The following is a 6934-nucleotide window of genomic DNA, read 5'->3' as shown; positions in this document are numbered from 1 at the left end:
ATAAAGTAAACAGAAATTAATTAGGCAAAGGACATGTGTGAGGTAGTGTGGTGTAGTGTGGGAAAGTTGGGAAGGTCATAAACAGGTGTAAACAAGGGCACTGAGGCAAGAATGGCACGCTAGGTGCAGGAACTATTGGTGTCCTATTTGTCTGGAGCATAAAGTGGGAGACTGGGAGTGTCTGAAAATGAGGTTCGACACCATGAAGAGTTTGCATACCATGTGAATAAGCCTGGACTTTACCTACAGTGAAAGGGAGCCATTAAAGAATTTTAAGAAGGTTGGTTCCATATTCAGATCTGTTTTTAGAAAGATCCTGTGGAGTGTAGAGTTAATATGAATAAGAACAGTGGATAGAAGAGTCAAAAGGTTATTATAGTAATTGAGTTAAGAGAAGATGCCTTCCCCTGAACAAAATTTAGTGATAGAGGAGGAGGGAGTCATTGAGAAATCAAGGACCTGGATGGTATAGCAACAAGGAACTGCAAGAGGCACACTTCATCCTCAAAACTAGAGGAAAGGAGTAAGTGTGAATGGTTTATCTAAATTATTTCATAGGTGAGAGACCTGCAAGTTAAGAGAGATTGTATATTATGGCCTCAGTTTTCTCAATAAAAGTGGTCTGTGAGTGAATGGAGAATTTGATAAGACTTGTGCCAATTTGGAGTAGTAATTGAGGGAGAGGAGGCTAAATATAACTCAAGGGATTAATAGGAGAAGCTGAGGATCTGATTGTTTTGAAAATATGGTTTTATGGTGGCAACATCTATAAGACTGGGAGATTTTTTTCACTTGTGACACTCAATTGTTCAGGTGTAGGAAAGAGAAGATGATAGACTGAAGCCTTGATTGGGGTTTTGTTGGGCTGAGTTGGGAGGATAGGGCTTCAGAGTTTTTTGAGTAGCGATTAAAAGCTTTCTTTAAATAATCAAAATCTACCTTTTAAAACTTCTCTCTCATACTCCTATAATGAAGAGGAGAAAAATGTATTCATCAGAATTCCTCTTGGGAAGAACAAAGTACAGTATTATTGGAAGAATTATTTCTTGGCATTTCTAATGAGACCCCCCCCCTCAAAGGCATGCTGAAGCAATAAACGATGCTCACTAAAACTACACGCCTGAGAGAGGAAGGACACTTTGTTTTGCTTCAACAGAGAGAAGAGAAAATACAAAATCAAGAAGAAAGAGAGAAGAAAAAGAAAGTTGTTGCAGAAGTCTAACCCCTGCACAATATAACTCTTCATTGTCACCTCCAAATATTCAGGATTAATCTCATGAACACTTGGTGGAAACTGATTTATTATGTTAACTAAACAAGGGACTGAATTTCACATGTATGTTAGTGCAAGGTGTACCGATGAAGGAAATATAGACAGAGGAACTGGAGGCAGAGTAGATCATGAGAATCTAAGCTCCCAGGAGTGGGCATTGGTGATTCACACCAACTTTACGTTTAGTGGCAGGAAAGACCCCAATAGCTTCTCAAGGGCAGAATTCAAACTGACCCCTCTGTATCTCCTGACTGCCTTGGCATACGCCTTACACATGAGGAGCATTCAATAGCTAAACTCTATTCTGAGTCATCCGTCTCAAGGATGCACGCTACCTTTTATAAGAGGAACAGGAGAGAAAAGAGTGACTGGATCTCTGACCTTTCACTGCCTTCAAATAAACAACTCAAAGCACAGCTCAGCGCTGTCATTTTCATATAACAAGGGCATGACATTTTCAAACATCAGAGTACTAGGCTAGCACGGGTAAATTTTCTAAGAGAGACTGGATAACCAGAAATATACTTGCATTCAGTACCTAGTGTAAATTTTTGTGGCTGGGCTGTAGGTAAAGCCACCCTTCTAACAACCCTGCACCAAAAGCCTTAGGCATCTATTCCTAAAGGTTAAGTGCTGGCTCTCTGTTCTCCTTTGGCTGGTCCAGGACATTCTCTGCAAAAAGCTTGTCAGGTTGGTTACTATAGTGGCTAGTACTGGATTGACCAATAATCAGGCTAACTTCATGCCTCGGATAAAAGCAAGGTAGGATCACCACGGTTTTTTTCAGTGAAAGGCTTCCAAATAGTCACTAGAGGAAAATATATTGGACAAGGTTTAGGTGGTTTTTTCCCCTAAATTTTGGATTAAATTGGGAGCTGGAAGGATGTGGGGGGAAGGAAAAAGTTTTCCTCAGCCCTCTTAGGGTCTCTGGATGGGTCTGAAAATCAAACTGACAAAGACAGATCAACAGGAGAAAAGCATACAAATTTTACTGAATTTTTACATGTACAGGGAGCCTTCACAAGAGAACGAAGACCTGAAGAAGTGACTAGAGTGGGAAGCTGTTATTCCTTTTAGACAAAGAAACAGTAAGTTTGTGAAGAAGTGACCAAAGCGGTTTGGGCTAGAGGTAGTAAGTGGTGAAGAAATAACTAGGAAGGTAAGGGTGAGTTTAACAAAGTTTGTACAGATTTCTCGACCCCAAATTCCCCATCTCTGATAACAAGAAGTTGTCCTTCTTTCTGGTACAAAGAAAGTACCTTTCAGGTGGGAGTTTCAGAGAAGGGTGAGGGGGTGGTGGGACTTCAGAGTGACCTACCTGCTTCTGCCCTTTTCTCGAAATCCTTCAGCTTAAGATATTCAATATGCCAAGGTCGCATATTTTGAGTTAGTGTGCCTTGAACCCCATGAAATGGAAACCATAATTTTGTAAGTAATTATGCCTTCAAAAAATCACTCTGTGGCCTACTTAGTGGATATTTTCAGCAGACATAATGTTGTTGCGTCCTAAGCAAAAAGGTACTAAACAAGAAGGGATAGTCACTGAAGAACGGGGAAATGTCCAAGTTCATTTGACAAAGATGAAAGGCAGAAAATATTTCACTATTTCCCCCTACTCATTCGCTGTCAAGTCTTAAGCAACTCAAACTCTTCCAGCTAACAACATGTTAGCTAATAAAAATCCTTAGGGGACTGATTGAATGAATAGATAAGAATTATTCATAAATCAACCATAATTAGCATATCAATTGTATGTAAATTAACTACTTGTGAAGTACTTGAGGGTGTTGAAGAAATAGTTTAGAAAACTGTAAACTTAGAAATAGTTTACAGTTAATGTTACTTTAAACATTCTGCTTACACTTAGACAATTAAGTTGTACTGTTTGTAAGTAAGGAATTCTTTCAGGGAAGAAGAACGTTATTCAAGTCTGGCTCAACCTCAGAAGTTCTAAAATCCACAAAATCTGAATATTGTGGAGTTTTTAAAAAAATGTTTTATTGTAGCTTTTAAATCCTCTCTTTTTTCTTTTTTTAGTGATTTTGGGAAGGAGATCCAGAAGATATGCCTACACTTGGTGAGTATAAAAAAAGGTCCAAAGATATATTTCATAAATTCTTAAAACCTTAGCTTAAAATATACCCTAATTGGTCACTTTGCATTCCAAAGCACATATAACATCAGAGTGGCCAGGCTGGCATCTTCTATTTAACTATATCCATGTGTCCGATGGAATGTAAGGAAGGAATAATCTCTTCCTCTGCCTATTTTAGGTTTTCCAACTAGGGCCTGTAAATTAGACTGACAAAAGATAGATGAACAAGAGAAAAACAAACAGAAGTTTATTAACGTGTATATCCCACATATGCACAGGGAAACTCGGGGATTAGGAGCTCAAAGGGGTGGCTAGACCTTGGGTTTATACAGTATTTTAACAAAAGAATAATAAATTTTTAGGGAAGTAACAAGACAAAGGAAAAGGACCTCGAGTCTCTAGGTCTCAAATTGCTAGACGGTAAATATCTGGGTAACTAATGGTAAATAAAAGCTAGTCAGTAAACTTTGTTATGCTGATTCCTCACGAGCTGCCTCCAGGCTGATAAGGGTCTAAATTTGTCTCCAGTGGGGACATATTTGTAAACTGTTGTCTTGTTTTTAAACAAATAGGGAAAGAACAAAGAACTTTTCTTGTATCTGCTTCTTCTCAGTTGCCTTCAGCTCAAAATCATCCTTATGCAAAGTGGCATATTTGGGGTGGCAAAATCTTTTTCTTCAGGGACAAGATTTTATTTGCTGCTGAAACCTCTCTGTATTGGTAGAAAATATGAAAAAGGGATAGCTTTTGATGAGATATAAATAAGCTATGCTTCTTGTTAATATCAAAAGAAAGTATTTGTCCATTGCATTAACCAAGGTAAAATGAAAATAATATCATATTATTAGCATTAATATTGTTACCAAACTCAGGTTAAGCTGCTTACCACTCAAAAGTCAATAATTTGAGAGGCAAGTGTCAGTAGAAAGGAAAGGTGCTTTAATCAGAAAGGCCTGCAATCTGGGGAGATGGTGGACTGGAGTCCAGAGACCAACTCCGAAGGTTCTGCTCAGCCATGACAGTTTTTAAATGGGATAAAGGGGGAAGAATCTCAGTTATGTTAAATAACTTAATTTTCATCAAGGCAGGAGGTTGGGTTCTGATCATTCTCCATTGAATACAGATTGGGTGACTGTCTCTTCAGATGTTATCTTGTCTGAGTTATCTGCCTGCAGGGTTCCTTAGGGAGCTGTTGGGAGTAGAGAGCTAATCATTCTTTAACTACTTAATTCTTCATTCTTCTTTTTATCTAAGGAAAGAATCAACAGGTTAGACAAGGCATGGTGTGCATCAGGAGAGCATAAGTCAGGAGTTAGTTTCAATTGCTTAGTGATCTCATTCCTATAATTAGGTTCTTTTAAGGTCAGAGAGGAATAGAAATGGGCAAACAGGAAAGGGGCAAAGGAGCTGCTTTCAATATCAGTGGAAAAATATCCAATTGACCGATTATAGAAGCTTCAAATCAAAGACAGTTTCCAGGCTATACCAAGTGTCATGAAAGAGCTACTGACATAAATATCTTGAAGCTTTATGTATTTCAGTATTAAAGAGAAACGATGAATTCATTATATTGGCTTTTCCCCCCTCTTCTGAGATATCAAGAGTCTCAAGCGGGCAACAGTTTTATGAAACAGTCTTGTAACTTCCCAAAAGTTAAAATTGTAAATGTCTACCCTGAGTTTCTGCCCAAACATCTTGTAGGAACCTCATGTCCTCTGCTGCTTAAAACCTTCCAACAGTTTCCTGTTGCATTGCCTTTGGGATAAAGGTTCAAACTCCTTAGCTTCACATATACAGACATTTCAGTAACAGGTTCCCTCTTTACTCTCCATTCCTTACAACAAAATCTTCAACACCATTGTTACCTCTCTGTGTACAGGTTCCAAGCACTTCATGCTCTCTCCTGACGCCCTGTTTTTCACATGCTGTTTCCTCTACCTGTAATGCCCTTCCCTGTCTCATCTATTGGCAACCTGAGGATTGAAGCTTCAACCACCCAGAGACCCTGATCACCAACCTCTCCAACTCACATTCCCCCCAGAAATGTGTAGGGGGCCTCCTTTATGTTTCTGGTTATACTAGAGCTGCACTGAAATTTATTTTATTTTTTTGCACTGAATTTTAATAATGGATTTTCCCATCTCTTCTCTCTACCAGAAGTCAAATTACTTGAGGTTGAGGACAGTTTGGTTGTGTTGTTTCTTTGCTTGCTTTCATTCTTATGGCTTCAATACCTCACACAGAGATTGAGACAGGGTACATTTTCGATAAGTTATATGTTAAATAACTTAATTTTCAAAAATTTTGAACAGCCACAGTCAACATATTTCCATATATTTACATATGGAGTATTATGCCTGCAGTCTCATACTGTTTTATCTTCTTTTAAGTCTCTGCTTAAATCTTACTTTATCAGATGGACTTCCCTAACCACCCTTTTGAAATATATCACTCAATTCTCATTTATTACCCTCTTTGTACCCTGCCTTGCTATTTTTCTATATAGCAGTTATCATCTCCTCACATATATATGTATGTATACATGTGTATGCATACATGTATATATGTGTATGTGTATATATATGTGTGTATATATATATATATATATACATATATTTTTTTTTTACTGTCACTTCCTCTGGAATGTAAGTTCCTTGAGAGTAGTCTTTGTTTTGTTCTCTACTGTATTCCCAGTCCCTAAAACAGTGTCTGAAACATAGAAAGTGTAAATTCATTCATTTAACAAATACTTATTGTTAATAAGATTAATATTTTATAGAGCCAGGTACTGTCCTAAATGCTTAGGATATATTGATGAGCAAAGTAAGAGCTTCCCCTTGTGAGTGTCGAGAGTGAGAGACTGTTGAGGGAGGAAGAAAGACAATAAAAAATAAACATAATACATAAGGAAATCATTTACTATATTGGAAGATGTTATGAAAAATGAAAGTAGGGTGAAGAGGATCAAGTGTGCTTAGGGGACAATTTACAATAGTAAATAGGATGGTCAAACAAATATTTATGAATAAATAAATATGTATTGTGTGAATACATACTTGTTTAACGAATGAATGAATATCTCTTATTCCATGGGGTCAGCTATTTTATTTATATTTAAGCTTGCATTAGTTAAATAACTTTGGCTCACCACCAGCAACATGAATGGTAACTTCTAAAATGGAAACTTATTTTTGTTTGAGCTGGATATTTCACCTCATGCAAAAATGAACTGAAAAACTATATTCTTAAATAAGATAACCTGATTAGAATCTTTGATGGATCATAGAATCTGTACACCTCTAGTTATGTCATTTTGCAACATTTCTTTTAGTGAAAAGAAGCTAAGTGATACGTCCCACCCAGTTTAGGCAACTGACACAAGAGCCAGCTCTTCTGAACTACAGATCCAGTATTCTTTCCATTATCTCAGCCTGGTTCAAATCCAAATGTTCATTCTGAATCGAACTACTAGCCTGTAAAAATGCAACACACTTTATATCGGTAGGTAAAGTCAAATTGTTTTTCTGTATTTCAGTCTTCTAAACTATGAAACAGGATAAGGAAGA

The sequence above is a fragment of the Physeter macrocephalus genome, chromosome 4 (assembly GCF_002837175.3).
Source record: "Physeter macrocephalus isolate SW-GA chromosome 4, ASM283717v5, whole genome shotgun sequence".
Classification (NCBI taxonomy): Eukaryota; Metazoa; Chordata; class Mammalia; order Artiodactyla; family Physeteridae; genus Physeter; species Physeter macrocephalus.
This window is presented reverse-complemented; position numbering follows the sequence as displayed.